General features: G+C 35.2%; 1 long non-coding RNA gene across 1 annotated transcript in view; it reads right to left on the bottom strand.

Moving 5' to 3' along the window:
• LOC140748655 (uncharacterized) overlaps window positions 1-17,297 on the bottom strand; it is a 342,763-nt gene that overhangs the window by 257,275 nt on the left and 68,191 nt on the right. The window lies entirely within an intron of this gene.

Here is a 17,297-nt window from a genome sequence, read left to right as displayed (position 1 = left end):
GTACGAAGTTTGCCGGGTCAGCTAGTAAGTAATAAAGGAGTATGCAGTTTATCTGAGTGGCTACTGCCGGACGTAATAAGACGTCCGCAATCCAAAAAGGATTAGAGTCCTACGGCTTGCCTAATTTTGGTCTTAGGTCAAAGATGCGTTGCTACCCCTAAAAACTAAGTTGGGAAACCCAGGGTGTCTCTTCTTTACTTCGCCTTTTAATTTTTTTTTATAATATAGGAGTAGCAGCCGAGCATACAGTCCACCTGATGGTAAGTGGTCACTGCCACACCCAAGGACATCTGTAATCAACACGAAATAGGATTAGATATTCCTACCTGAGGTCGGCCACAGATGCGCCGCTAGCCCTGAGGACTAAGCTGGAACGCCTCGGAAAAGTCTGTTTCCCTTACCACACCCTTCAAACCGGAACACAGCAGCGCCTAACACTGCTGTTATTAGGTAGAAGTAGGTGTGGCGGTGGTGCTGTCGGAGTCGAACCACAAAGGGTTCTACCAAGACAGCAGCTGCTGTGTTTAGAACGAAATCGGTAAGACGGTGGTGCCCCTGGAGATTAACCACGTTGAGTTTTACCACCTTTAGTTATCGCCGTAATAGTCCAAATGCATTATTTTTGTGACCAGTTACCATCAATCTCATTGATTGCATGCTACTTATGTATCGCATAATTAATTAATACTCAAAAATATTTTAAGAAAGCTTTTCAGTTTTCAGCAAACCCTTTCATTTTATATCCATATCATGTGGATCTGAAAATTGAAAATTGCCATCATAGAGCGTCCGCCATATTAGATATTAGATAGATTGTTATCTTTTGTTGTGTACGAAAACTTATTAAATAAATAAAACAAATACCTATAGGATGACATCACTAATCTCATCATCGCGTCACTGATCATGCATAATCATCCAAACAAAACTTTTATGCAAAATTTTAGCGAAATCAGTATTTTAAAATTTAATTGCAATATTAGACCCTTACATACATTATACATACGAAGATACGAAGTAACATAGATTAGTAAAGATACTTCGCCGCCTTGAAATTGAATGAAGCCACAAACGGCTTATTTGATATATATTTGATAAATAAAAACATTTTTAGAGAAAATTTACGAATAAATAACTAATATTGCGTAAGTTACGTAATAAATAAATAATTATTTCAAATATTTTAGGGACATTTTAGCACGGAGACGTGGCAAAACTATTTTACGCAACTATTTCAATTCTCGAAACTGGGTACATTTTCTTGTTAGGAGTGAGTAATCTTTATTAATTTATGCGAACAAGGTAAGTAAAAATAAAGTGACATTTCTATTCCTCACTTGCTCTATATTTAAAACAGCGAGGCAAAGGGAAATCGGATAAACAGCCATCATTGTCCGGAACTGAATACAGTGCGAAATTAAATGCGCTGTTTTCAGTAACTTTACTATATAAAAATGTTTTTTGTATGAAAAATTTAAAATTGTAATATTAGAGTTATTAATAAAATGAGTACGTTTGTAATTTATAACTTCCATTTATTCTATTAGAAATATTTGACGACCCGCGTGGCGGAGCGGCCACCATACCGGTCTAACGCGCAAAGGGTCCCGGGTTCGATCCCCGGACCGACAGATACCTGAATGATGAATTTAGATTTCTGTTTCTGGGTCTGGGTGTTTGTGTATTTGTCTATGTGTGTGTCCATAGCACCCACGACACAGGGAAGCCTAGTGTGGGGCTGTGAGTGTAGAAAGCGTTTATTTATTCTATTAGAAATGATTTCTTTGTAACAGAATTATTAAATGGGCATGCAGTCCGCTTAATGGTAAGCTACCACTCATGGTTATCTGTAATCAATCCTAGATAAGAGTTCTGTCTGAGGTCGGCCACGGAGGATTAAGTTGGAATGCCTCGGATAAGTGTGATATTACAATATTGTCTATATGGCCTCGAATCCTAATAACCTCTGATTTTTCAAAGTTTCTCACTAGCTAATTATGGCCTAATCCCCATGTTTATTAATTGCTTGGCAATTTTTTGGCTATTAATTGTTTGGATTTTCGAAAGCTTTTTGCAAGTGGTAGAACCCTCTGTGGTTCGACTCCGTGGGCACCACCGCCACACCTATTTCTGTTATAACAGCAGTGTTAGGCGCTGCTGTGTTCTGGTTTGAAGTGTGGTAAGGGAGACATACTTTTCCGAGGTGTTCCAGCTTATTCCTCAGGGGTAGCGGCGCATCTGTCGCTGATCTCAGGTAGGAATCTAATCTTATCTGGGTTTAGTACTAATGTCCACACGGCAGTGATTTACGATCAGGTGGACTGCATGCTCGTCTGCTACTCCTATTTTATATAAAAAAGATATATATTTCAGAACTATTTATTATTAATCTGTTACTATTACAGTTGTATATAAATAAGCAAGACATCTTCATAATATTCAGTTACAAATGTCGGAGAAGAATATTCTAGAAACCACAGAATTATTCAAATGAGAAAACAAAATGGCGAACGAGTGACCACTGCTCACATTAAAGACACAACGAATGCATTTACGAGACTCAATTATTATAACATAAATTAGCGGCCATCGTCGATTATTTTTATTATATTCCATAATAGCAAGTCGACAAAATAAATTTTCCCAATGCGTTACATTGTAACGCTCGAATAAAAGGAGAAAATTACTTTACCAACGTCCATGTTGGAACGGCGTAAGCGACGGCCATTTCTGTCTCTTTCGCACGCACATTTTCCGTATCTCCCTCTCTGTCTAACGTGTAGAGGAAAAGCGGCGACGTAAGCTTTTTCGTTGACTGAACTCATTCGAAAATCGCCTCGGGTTTCATGATGGCTGATAATACAAGACAGTAAGGTCGGAAATACCATGAACGCTTTCGTAAACAGAGCGTACACGGAAACGGTCAGGGACTTCCAGACCGAAATACAGGAGCGAAACGGGCTTTTATCTCTGTTCCGCTATTGGTTGTTTCAAAAAAACTACGCGCGCTGTGATTGGTCAAAACAAATTGCTCGCGCCGTGTTCTTATTTCGAAATTATTTGAAACGTTCTAAGCGCCAGTGCGTTTCGTAGCAAAACGTCGTAAGTACATTACTTAAGGGATATTAATAGACCTTTTGGTTTCGTGGAAGTCAATTTTATAGCACACATTATTCGTTTGAATGAAATTGCTATATTAGGGCAATTATTCGAGTTCTTGGCAAGGCAAAACGTATTGGCAACGGCTTTGGTTTAAATAGGATTATTATGATATTACCAGATATCATTATACATTTTGCAATTCAAGCTAAAATATTAACTGGCTGTTTAGTGTGCTAAAGCATTTTAGTTTTTAGAATGCCTATGTCAATTCTATTTAAGTACATTTATTTAGAGGTTTGTTTCAAGAGGTACCTACACATATTTCTGTTATAACAGCAATGTAGCGCTGCTGTGTTCTGGTTTGAAGGGATAAGGGAGATATTTTTCCGAGGCGTTTCAACTTAGCCGTCAGGGGTGGGCGACCTCAGATAGAACTCTAATTGTATCTGGGGTTAAACGTGTATCGGGTAGCTTGCTATGAGATGGAGTTTTTGTCCCATTAGGATTGATTTTTATATACTGATGGTAAGTACACTGGATATCTGTAATCAACCCCAGATAGGATTGCAGTCCAATATGCGTTCGGCTATAACTTTGCTACTTTTGAAGATATCATTAATCAATCTATCCTATTTTTATCTAACTAGGTACCGAAGAAAAAAAATACCTTTTCTAATCAAGCTATTGTTAAAAGTAAGCTAAACTTTCGATAGATCGATTATTGACAAAGGACGTGTTGGAAAGCCTCATATAAGTCTCTATTACCACACTTCTGTTATAGGTATCAAAATAAGTGTGACAGTGGTGCCTTCAGAGTTGAACAATTGAGCGTTCTACCATCATAGTTAGTATACCATCATTTCCATGGTTTATAAATCTGGTTTCCTCTAATTTATCTTATTTCAAAGAAAACATAAATAAAATTGTTCACAGTTCATACCGAAACGAATTATTCGCTACCGTTGTTACACCAATAGACAATAGAGCTGTGAACCATAGACTATAGAATCATGGATAATAGTGTAGTCCTTTAGAAAACTATTGTTGTCAGTCATTATTGTAGATGGCCAGTGTTTTGTGTATTTAACACAAGTAAAGGTTTAATTAGCTGGAATGGTAAAATATTTTGAAGTTATTTATTAGTTTTGTGAGAGGGTTCCAAGTTCGATCCCCGGATAGGGAAATATCTAAATAACTATTAAATGCTGTTGAACTAAGGTTTTGAATAAGATGTTTTTCAATTTTATATTTTGTTTAAATTTCCTTTATTTTTTAGTAATTTGTGAATATTCTCTATTTATTTTCTAGTTAAAAATCTGAATTTTGGAAATATTAACGAATAAGTAAATTAATATGTTTAATCATATTCACATTTTTTAAGCTATTTATATGTGGAAAGTATGTCATATCTAATAATTTTACAATCCGCTATTTTTGGTGAACATTTCCTCGCAGAATTTTATTCTGTTTCAATCAGAAAAAAAATTGAAAGAAAGAATATAAACGCTTTCTACACTCACAGCCCCACACTAGGATTCCCTGTGTCGTGGGTGCCATGGACACACACATAGACAAATACACAAACACCCAGACCCAGGAACAGAGATCTAAATTCATCATTTAGATATCTGTCTGGCCGGGGATCGAACCCGGGACCCTTTGCGCGTCAGACCGGTATGGTGGCCGCTCCGCCTCGCGGGTCGTCAATATTAGAACTATGTATAAGAGTTTAACGTTATTACGTACGTCGTGTTAAAACTATAAGAGTGCGTATGTACATAAAAATAATATGTATCACATAATGCTAAAATCAATCCATAACGAAAAGTACCTACTCAAAATAAGTTTGAGGATAGGTACTTTGGAGTGCTTTTGTCTATACTAATATTATAAAGAGGAATACTTTGTTTCTTTGTTTGATTGTAATGAATAGGCTCAAAAACTACTGGGCCGATTTTAAAAATTCTTTCACCATTATATATATGATATATGAAATATATTTGATAAATAGATTTTGAGGCGGTACAAAGTTTTCCGGGTCAGCTAGTCTTGTATAAAAAAATGTTAAACCTTTTGAAAATCGACTTACTTGTAATTTTCATATTTCCGTTATTTTGCTTTAAAATGCTAATTAACTTATTAGGAATTAACAAAGATAGGATGAAAAGAAAATAACCAATATTTTGGGAATGTTTACACATATTTTTCAATACCTAACAATATTTTTTATTACTTATTTAAATATTTCCAAAAGCCGTCTCTATCCCTCGCGCTAGCAGCAATCCCTCACCGCTATCCGCTAAATAATACTCTGTCGGAACACAGATGATATTCATGGCGCTCGTTCATTACTCGCAGGATTTTATTCTGCCTGTATTAGACAGAATAAAATCTTCATTAGAAAAAAAAATAAAAAAAGAAAGATGACATTTGAACTATGAAAGTGTAACGTTATTATGTCGTATTAGAAAATATAAGAGTGCGTAGGGACATAAAAATAAAACGTATCACATAATGCTAAAATAAAACCATAACGAAAAGTACTCAAAAATAAATTTGAGGGTAGGTACTTTGGAGTAGTTATTATCATTTTTTTTAAAAACGACTTAATGTTCATATTTCCATTATTTTGGTTTTTATTTGATTAAACCAATTAGATAAAAAGAATTAAAAAAGAAAAGGAAATAACCAATATTTTAGGAATGTTTACACATATTTTTCAATAGCTAACAATATTTTTTATTACTTAAATATTTCCAAAAGCCGTCTCTATCCCTCGCGCTAGCTCGCAATCCCTCACCGCTATCCGCTAAATAATACTCCGTCGGAACACATCCGATATTCATGGCGCTCGTTCATTACTCGCAGGATTTTATTCTGTTTTAATAAAAATAAATAAATGAAAAAAACATGAAAGAAATAACATTAGAAATGAAAAAAATATAAAAGAAAGAAAGGAAATGATAAATATTTGGGATTGTTTAATTGAAGTGTAACAATAATCAACGGTTTTTCAACAACGTTCTATTCTTTTTGCTATAAATATTTCCAAAAGCCGTCTTAAAATAAAAAAAAAAAACAAGAAAGAAAGAAAGAATATTAGAACTATAAGAGTGCGTAGATACATAATAATACATAGATATTTCATAATACAACATAATTAGAACGCTACATCGCTAAACGCAGGATTTTCATCATCATCATCATCAACAACCCATTACTGTTCCACTGCTGGGCACGGGTGTCCTCTCAGAATGAGGAGGATTAGGACATAGTCCACCGCGCTGGCCAAGTGCGTATTGGTAGACTTCACATACCTTTGAAAACTTTTTTTTAAGATTTCTCAGGTATGCAGGTTTCCTCGCGGTGTTTTCCTTCATCGTTTTAAGGAAGTGATAATTAATTTCTAATGCGCACATAACTTTGAAAAATCGGAGGATCGTGCCTGGGATTTGAACCTCGGACCCCTTGATGGAGAGGCCAAGTTTCTTAACCACTAGCCTATCACTGCAGGATTTTTTTTCTCAATTGAATAAAAAATATAGACTTCTATTTTTGGATAAATGTAACTAAATTGTTTAATTGATATTCATTTGACGATTATTAAATATGACTACCTTGTAACGGTAGTATTGTAGTTTCAAGTTAAGATTTTGTGAGTTATTTTTCATGACATCAGAGGATCGTGCCTGAGATTTGAACCTCGGACCCCTCAATCAAGAAGCCGAGTTCCTTAACCACTAGGCTATCACTGCTTCCGTATGTTATTTCGTTAAAACAAGAAGCATGGCCACTGTACACACAATATGTCTGCTTATTCCCTTATCATTTATTACGCTTACGACCCCGCCCGGGAATATTTCTCATAGGGCATTATTAGGAATATTCCTGGCTAGTGCCGTGTAGCGTTGATTTATTCATTGCTTTCGGGAGGAAGGAGGGAATTTTGTCTGAAAGTTTAGGGTTCCTCGGAATTAGAGAAGTTGTGAAGGTGGGTGAAGTAAGGAAGTGAAGCGGAGAGGTGAAGAATTGTAGAGGTGAAGATGTTTTATTTTAATGCTTTTCTACTTTGAATTGGTACTTACTTAGTTACTACGGAAGGTGGTAAAACCCTTTGTGGTTCAACTCCTCGGATAAGTATGTCTCCATACATTCTTCAAACACCCTTAGAACACAGCAGCGCTTAACACTGCCGTTATAACAGAAATAGATGTGGCGGTGGTACCGCCGGAGTCGAACAACAAAGGGTTCTACCACCTTCGAAATCTTATATATATATTTCTTATGTGCGTGTGTATGTCACAGAACTCCTCCTAAACGACTGGACTGATTTTGATGAAATTTGTTGTGTGTGTTCAAGGGGACTTGAGAATGGTTTAGATTTACAATTTAGTCCGTGGGAAAACTTTTTTAAATTAATTTTTAATTCGTAATTAGTTATAGAATCGGAAACTATGCATTTGATCAAGTGATGATCTTTAGCAAAGTTGTTGTCCAAGAGCCCACGAGGGTTTGGGAGTTGGTAAGACCATTCAACAGATGGCACCACTGTCATCCAATGCAGGTACAAATTTTCCGTTTTATGTATGTCATATTATTTCTTTAAAATGCGAGCGAAGCCGCGTGCACCACTAGTTTACTTATAAAATAAAGATATCCTGGTACTTCGATATCTCATGGTCACTCTTCGAAAAGCCGTTTTCCCTCCGTAACACGCTTATCATTTATTACTCCTTATCCAAGCCGTATTTGTTATTGTGATATAATCTCACAAAATGGAGTCGGAGTAACGCTTCATCGGAGTTCCCATAAAATATGTAATTTGAATGCTGTGAGATAAAAATAATAAGGTTTTCACAAAAAATAAGTAACAGACTCTGTGACACTTAAATAAGTATTTGAGATGTTATTTTAGATGGTATAGTCCGCCTAAAACTGAATATAGAAATGAATCGCGTCGCCATAGCAAATTGTATGACTACCTGCTCGCAACAACTTCAGAGCGGACTAGCAGTTTGGCGCGGTCTCTACTTGAGTTTAATTTTCTACAAAAAATATGAAAAAAGAATTGCTTAAACTATAGCTTTAGACACTCTTATCTTCAACCCATTATCGACTCTGCTGGGCACGGGTCTCCTCTCAGAATGAGAAGGATTAGGCCATAGTCCACCGCGCTGGCCAAGTGCGTATTGGTAGACTTCACTTTGAGATTTGTTTCATAATTTAGACGAATTCAGCGACATCTCATGTTAGGATCTGTCAAGCCGTTTGGATTATATTACACGCCAATGCATGAGACAAAGATACATATCTAAATAAGCTCGAAACAGCATCCTTAGTCGGATATGATAAAAATATGTGTGTGAAATTATTGGATCAAATATTTTCTTTAATAATCTTGTTTTAGGAACTTATTATAAACATTATTTTCTTTATGCACTGCATTTAGACACGTGAAAATATTTCGCGACTTCTTACGTTTTATGCTGTTTCTGATTTGTAATTAATGAAGTTATTAATGAGAAAATTGGTAAATCTATGTCTTTAAATGACTATATAGTAACGTTTTATCATATTACTAGCTACCCGGCAAACGTTGTGTTGCCATATGAATAAAAAAATGTTAAGGGTGGACAACCCTTATCACTTAAGGGTATGAAAAATAGATAGTAGCCGATTCTCAGACCTACTGAATATACATATAAAATTTGGTGAAAATCGGTAAAGCCGTTTCGGAGGAGTAGGTAACTAACACTGTGACACGAGAATTTTATATTAAAACTAAAAAAAAATTGGTATCTTGTCTTAAATTGACTGTATACCTACTTTTTATCATATTATATTATTCAGTATATTTTTTTATCCAAAAATGACTACGATTTTATTTTATAACTAGCTGACCCGGCAAACTTTGTACCGGCTCAAAGTCTATTTATCAAATATATTTCATATAAAATATAGCCTATGTTACTCGTGGATAATGTAGCTTTTTAGGTGAAAGAATTTTTAAAATCGGTCCAGTAGTTTTTGAGCCTATTCAATACAACCAAACAAACAAACAAAGATTTCCTCTTTATAATATTAGTGTAGATGAATGACAACAAATTTTACTAAACATAACCCACAATATTAATAACAAATCAGTTTTATTAAAATAACTTATTTTAGCAATTAATAAAGCATAAATTGAACAAAAGCATAAACAAACTTCCATCGATAAACGAACCATAGACAAGCTAGAATTTTAATAAACCCGCTACTTTATTACGGTGACACGGGGCCTTAATTAAGGTGCCCACACATTATACCGCCCAATAAACTGTGACGTATGGCTCCTGCCCGCCAATCAAGGCATAATTGAGAAATATATCTTTATTTTGCTTAACACTCATGGAATGTTCGAGATTAGGTCTAAAATGTAAACGGTAATGAAGTTAGGCTTATATTGTACGAGCTTTTGCCCGCGGCTTCGCTCGCGTTACGAAGTAATATTTTCATTCCCTATTTTATCCCCTTGGGAGTAGAATTGATCAAAATCCTTTCTTAGCGGATGCCTACGTCATAACATCTACCTGCATGCCAAATTTCAGCCCGATCCGTCCAGTGGTTTGGGCTGTGCGTTGATAGATCACTATGTCAGTCAGTAACCTTTAAGTTATATATATTTAGATTGAAGCAAATGAGTAAGGAGTCATCTGTCTATGTCGGCTATTGTCGCCGATGGACATCTGTAATCTATCCCAGATAAGATTAGTCGTATCCGAGGTCGACCACAAACGCCACTGCCCCTGAGGACTAAGTTGGAATGCCTCGAATAAGTATTTTCCTTTTACAAGACATTAAATCAGATATCAGCAGCGCTTCACTATTGTTATAACGCAGAAATAAGTGGAGTGCGATGTACTTTAGTATTTTTCGGTAACCTCTGGAATTATATGAAGTTGTACCGAGGGATGACGTGAGTTTAGTGTTGATTATAGTCCGCGTAAGTAAATAACAGGAATCTCTGTGACACTTCAATAACTACTTGAGATCGTATTTTAGAAGGAATAGTCCGCGTAAATCTGCTAGTCCGTTCTGAATATGGAAATGAATCGCGTCGCCATAGCAAATTGTATGACTACACCTGCTCGCAACAACTTCAGAGCGGAATAGCAGTTTGGTGCGGACTATATTTATGGATGCTTTTTAAGCCCAATGCGGAGTGTTATGTTTTTCGAGCATATGTATGTATATCTCATTCTTTGGTACGCTCATCAGCCCAAAAGGCTTGACAAACTTTACATATCAGGTGTCGTTGGATTCGTCTTAAGTTTGTCCCTAAATGTTTAAGCAGAGTGTTTTACTAGTTCTTAATATTTGTTCAATGATGCTATCGGCCATACATGACATACCCACTCAGGTCAGCTGCGTTCTCGTATTAAAATATGTGTAGTCCGTGCGAAACTGCAAGTCCGCTTTAAAATTGTTGCGAGCAGGTGTAGTCATACAATTTGCTATGGGGATGCGATTCATTTCTAATTCAGAGCGGACTAGCAGTTTTACGCGGACCATACCTCACGTGTGAGTCAGCCGGTATCAACGATCCTCTCAATTCTTATTTCATACGAGATATTTTTTTCTTGCAATGAAATTACACAAGGAATATTTGCGACCACTGCTGGGCACTAATGTTATGAACTTTTGATAACGGTAAAGAGTAACTCTACCATCTAAAAAGATATCTATTAGTCCGGTCCATGGAACAGAAAAAACAAGGTCCGGTCAATTTAGACAATTGAAAAAGCAAAAATTCCGGGAAAGCTGAATTTCCGTAGAGACCTTGGTTTTACTATTACAAATAAATTGTCAAAAGTCCCCATCGATCGGACGTGTGCGTCGGCACTTATTCGAATTTTTGCTATTTGAGTACTATTTTTTGATTAACTTGACCGGGCTATATATATACTAATATTATAAAGAGGAAAGCTTTGTTTGTTTGTTTGCTTGTTTGATTGTAATGAATAGGCTCAAAAACTACTGGACCGATTTTAAAAATTCCTTCGGCATTCGAAAGCTACATTATCCACGAATAACATAGGCTATATTTTATATGAAATACTAGCAGAACCCGCGGCTTCGCCCGCGTAAAAAAAAATATGATATAACAGACAAATACTCGTAACTGTAATCGTAAATTTGTACCTTTAACAATTTTAACGATAAAATAGCATTAATATTTAATTAATAAAAGCTTTTTTTCTTCACTGTGTAACTAAATTGGTCAAGCTTTCTTCAGAAACATACACTTAAATTCTAATTAGTGGACTGTAATGAAACTTTCTTTAAAATATAAGTTTCATGTAGGATACAATAATTATTATTTACTCTATTCCATAGGAACCGTCCATGTTATATGCGGCCTTACATACAGTGGTTCTTTCCAGGGTAGCTGGCTGGGCGGTTAGAGCTCCCATTCTTGCTGCCCGCAACTCCCGAAGTCCCCCTTTAGTCTCGTACGACAGGCAGGGGATACTGTAGCCCTGTTCTAGCCCAAAAATTTTAATCCAAGGTCTATGTGTCTATCACATAACCATCACTAATCCACGCATAACCACAACCATACCCCACGCCAGGACAAAATGTTGGCACGCAGTGTGTCCAAAGTAGTTGCGATGTACCTAATCAGTATACCAAAATTACGCATTATCATATATGAAATTTGCACCCGTCCACGTTGTCGTGTATTTGTCTGAATAGACGTTATCTGAAATTTTACGTTTCTAACTTCGAACCTAAAAGATTCCCGTATATATACATATAACACTTCTTTTACCTCCTTAGTAGAATTTCAAAAACATTCCTATGTACATATGTATCAATAAATACTTTATCATCAAATTTCTGATAGCTAATTCAACACCTGCGGTCGGCAAGCCGACACCCACGGGTGGTGTATGGCCCGCGACTTTTCCTTGTGGCCCGCGGGTCTGCGCGTTACTAATAATTTACCAAGTGCAAGTCCAACCCGCACCTTGAGCATTCCGTACAACTAAAATTTTTATTTACACATTTTGTGAAAATTTCAACTGTCTACCTCTAACGGTTTAAAAGTTAGTTGGAAAAATATCGAATAGCAGTTTGTTGTATGGGGACCCCTTTTTGTTTTCAACTTTTTAATTTTTAGTATTTGTTGTTATAGCGGCCACCGTTATGCATCCTCTGTAAGAATTTCAAATGTCTATCTATTACGGTTCCAGAGATAGAGCCCTGTGACACACGGACAGACGGACAGACAGTGAAGTCTTAGTAATAGAGTTCCGTTTTTATCCTTTATGTACGGAACCCTAAAAAACCGTCGATGTGCACTTCAACAAGCGTAATACATTCCCATGTTAAAAATATATGTTACGATGGCCCGTGGAATTTCACCCTACACTAAACCTCTCTGCACTCTGTTCTTTTTCCAGACACGCCAAAGGAAGTAACTTCAACAACGGTTTTTAAAGAATCTTCCTTTACTTATAGGTTTCTAAAGGTGGTAGAACCCTTTGTGGTTCGACTCCGGCGGCACCACCGCCACACCTATTTCTACACTATAACAGCAGTGTTAGGCGCTGCTGTGTTCCGTTTTTAAGGGTGTGGTAAGGGAGACTGACTTTTCCGAGGCGTTCCAACTTAGTCCTCAGGGGTAGCGGCGCATCCGTGGCTGACCTCAGGTAGGAATATCTAATCCTATCTGGGGTTGATTACAGATGTCCATGGGCGGCAGTAGCCACTTACCATCAGGTGGACTGCATGCTCGTCTTCTACTTCTATAGTATAAAAAAAAATAGTACCCTAATGGTGGTTGATTGTTGAGTTGCTAAAATGCTGAAACAGATGTGTAAACAGAAAGGCATAATGCATACACCCTTCTATAGCAGTCTTAAGGGTTGATCTAAAAATCTAAAAAAAACCGTGACTCAGATGCTTCATTGATTGTAATGATAATTTTTCATAGTGGTCGCTCCCGAATTAACGGAGTTTGAAATAAAATTCCAACCCCCATTTAACGACCTTAAGGGATGATTTTCCAAAAATAATGGTATAGGTGTTTAATTATTTTCTATCGAAAACCCAAATACCGATTTTTATACAGTTTACATTAAAACTGGAGGACTTTCATACAAACTTACCCCTATTTTACCCTCTTGAGGGTAGATTTTCCATAAATGGTGTTAAAAAGTTCTATAATTTCTAACAGGAAAGCCAAATGCAAGTTTTTATAGTCCTTGCTTCCGAATTAACGGAGTTTGGAATAAAATTCCAACCCCCAATTAACGACCTTAAGGGATGATTTTCCAAAAAAAAAAATGAAATAAGTGTTTAATTATTTTCTATCGAAAACCCAAATACCGATTTTTATACAGTTTACTTCAAAACTGGTGGACTTTCATACAAACTTACAACCCCTATTTTACCCTCTTGAGGATAGATTTTCCATAAATGGTGTTAAAAAAATTCAATTATTTCCAACAGGAAAGCCAAATGCAAGTTTTTATAGTCCTTGCTTCCGAATTAACGGAGTTTGAAATAAAATTCCAACCCCTATTTAACGAACTTAAGGGATGATTTTCCAAAAATAATGAAATAGATGATTAATTATTTTCTATCGAAACCCAGATACCGATTTTTATACAGTTTACATCAAAACTGGGGGACTCTCATACAAACTTACAACCCTTATTTAGCCCAAATAAGGGTTCATTTTCTAAACGGTAGAATTATAGTTCCACTGTGTCTAACCAGTGAGCCAATGGCTAACTTACATAGTGCTGGCTTTCAAATTGGCAAATTTTAAAATAAGCTGTTAACCCTTATTTTACCAACTTAAGGGTTATGATATTCCACCCCCAGAGGGGAGTGCGGGGGCGTTGAAAATTAAAAAAAAAATTATCTTCCAATCTATCGCTTTTAAAACTCTGAAACTTGACCAAAAATTTTTATGAAATATAGCTTCATTTTATAATGTAGATGCGCACTAAGAACGGATTTTTTGATATTCCACCGTTAAGGGGGTTAAATGGGGGTTGGAAGTTAATATGAAAGTCCGTCAGTTTTAAAGCAAACTAGATGAAAATTGGTATTTAGCTTTCTGATTTAATGTAATAAAAATCTAATCTAAGGGTTTTTCCAAAATCAACCCTAAAGGTGGTTAAATAGGGGTTGACAGGTTTACACAGGACAAAATTAGTTTTTAGTAAATTCAAACATGCCAAAAAGAATATCCTGACTAAGTTTCATACCTATAAGAGCTGTAGTTTTAAAATGTGATTTTTTTTTAATTAACACCCCCGCAACCCCTCTTGGGGGTGGAATTTCGTAAAATCCGTTCTTAGCTGACCTCTACTCGGTGAAAAGAATATTCCTACCAAATTTCAAGTCTTTAGCTCTAATGGGTCCAGAGATATCGTGATGAGTGACTATATACGTGGAAATCTCTTATATATATATATATATAGATATAGATAGATAGATAGATATTTGATAAATAGATTTTGAGGCGGTACAAAGTTTGCCGGGTCAGCGAGTAGGAAATAAAACCACAAAGTGTATATATAACTTATTCTTTTATATTTAATTCTTTACAATGATCTTATAATAAACGACTAATAATACACGCTAGGCACTAAAATTAAAACTAAATAAAATTTACATTTTTTACAATTATTTTTATTTTTAAGGTTTTGCGCAAACTTCGAAGACATAACAATATTGTGACATATACAGGGTGTCCCGTAAGTACCACGACAAACTTGGGGAGAACATAGGTGAGGGTCTGACCTGTCTGAGAAAAAAAAATAACCTTAGTAAAAGTGTCACCGTTTTTGCACTATCGATTGTTTTATATTTTTTGATAAAATCAGCCCTCTTCATCTTCTGTCGTTAACTGCGTGTACAAATTTGATGATGCAGTATTTATTTTTTCTGTTAAATATTATCAGATAGTTGGTCTACCATATTGAAATGTAAATTGGTTAAAAGATGTAAAGGAACCATGAGAAAAATGGGTGTATTTTTAGATTTTGAATTTTTTACTATTTTTTCCTCAACTTTGACTACTCGCCGTGAAAAAAAAGTGTACTGAACTATAAGTGCACATTGCCCAAAAAATATGCCTAGTTAATAGAGATTTCAAAAAGGTACCTCACTTACTATTTAAAGTTGAAGAAAAAAAGTTAAGGCTGTTTTTGCATGAAAGGGACTGAAACCAACTAAAACATAATGATCAACTTTTTATTTAAATTACGCTTGCTACCAACTCAAAACATGTCAAACAGTACAAAATAACATCATTGACTAGTTAGACACTTAAAAATATCCTTCTTCAGTTGTAAAAAAACAACTAAGTAACTAACAAGCAAACAAAGTACTACAATGTTTCAAGTGAATTTTTACCTACTTTTAACTGTCGTGTTGAAGTGAAACTTCATATTTGTATGTAATTTGAATGACAATTCCATAATTTGTTATAATGGAACTGACCTCATGATGGAGCCAGGGGTGATACTCCAACTCATCAGCGACTAATGGTAAAAACTGGTAGGAGATCTACCATCCATGTCCTGGGTCCATCATCAGATCAGTTCCAAGATACCAAATTATGGAATTGTCATTCAAATTACATACAAATATAAAGTTTCACTTCAACACGACAGTTAAAAGTAGGTAAAAATTCTCTTGAAACATTGTATTACTTTGTTTGCTTGTTCGTTACTTAGTTGTTTTTTTACAACTGAAGAAGGATATTTTTATGTATCTAACTAGTCAATGATGTTATTTTGTACTGTTTGACACGTTTTGAGTTGGTAGCAAGCGTAATTTAAATAAAAAGTTGATCATTATGTTTTAGTTGGTTTCAGTCCCTTTCATGCAAAAACAGCCTTAACTTTTTTTCTTCAACTTTAAATAGTAAGTGAGGTACCTTTTTGAAATCTCTATTAACTAGACATATTTTTTGGGCAATGTGCACTTATAGTTCAGTACACTTTTTTTTCACGGCGAGTAGTCAAAGTTGAGGAAAAAATAGTAAAAAATTCAAAATCTAAAAATACCCCCATTTTTCTCATGGTTCCTTTACATCTTTTAACCAATTTACATTTCAATATAGTAGACCAACTATCTGATAGTATTTAACAGAAAAAATAAATACTGCATCATCAAATTTGTACACGCAGTTAACGAAAGAAGATGAAGAGGGCTGATTTTATCAAAAAATATAAAACAATCGATAGTGCAAAAACGGTGACACTTTTACTAAGGTTATTTTTTTTTCTCAGACAGGTCAGACCCTCACCTATGTTCTCCCCAAGTTTGTCGTGGTACTTACGGGACACCCTGTATATAACCCTTTATATGCTATTCTGTCTATATATTCGATTGTTTAATTTAATAGTTATATTAAAAAGGGCAAAATAAGCCTTTTTAAACCATAATGTATATTTTACATGTTTTCTTATCACTTGACATGACTTTTATATAATAATTCAATTAAAAAAAATATACCAAATGTCAATAAATATTTTTGAATATTTTTATACTTCTCTTAGCGCGTTTGAGAAATCAGATCATAATTACATTTTTAGCATGAGACGAAGTTACGCGCGTCGATGTAACACATAAGTACCTAATTTAGCTGTAGTTATTATTATCTTCATCTATTTGTTGTTAACTGAGACCATAGATAAGTAAAGATCACTCACTCCTAACAAGAAAATGTACCCAGTTTTGAGAATTGAAATAGTTGCGTAAAAAAGTTTTGCCACGTCTCCGTGCTAAAATGTCCCTAAAATATTTGAAATAATTATTTATTTATTATGTAAATTACGCAGTATTAGTTATTTATTCGTAAATTTTCTCTAAAAATGTTTTTATTTGTCAAGAATTCAAAAAAAGAACTAATAAGCCGTTTTTGACTTCATTCAATTTCAAGGCGCAGAAGTATCTTTACTAATCTATGACTGAGACATAATTTATTTGTATGCAAAAAATATATGTATTATTTCTAAGAAGTATAACTTCTTTAGTATAATTAAAGATTTTCTTTCAAATATACAGACAGAAGCGGATAATAGAGCTATATAACGGTATTCATTTTGAAATTGAAAGTAATTTATTAGTTGTCAAATTTCACATATCCACGCTAAACCTACATTGGACAGACAACATAGAAA

The sequence above is a fragment of the Epargyreus clarus genome, unplaced genomic scaffold, assembly GCF_041222505.1.
Source record: "Epargyreus clarus isolate Ecla_fem2 unplaced genomic scaffold, WU_Ecla_fem_2.2 ptg000016l, whole genome shotgun sequence".
Taxonomy (NCBI): Eukaryota; Metazoa; Arthropoda; class Insecta; order Lepidoptera; family Hesperiidae; genus Epargyreus; species Epargyreus clarus.
This window is presented reverse-complemented; position numbering and strand designations above follow the sequence as displayed.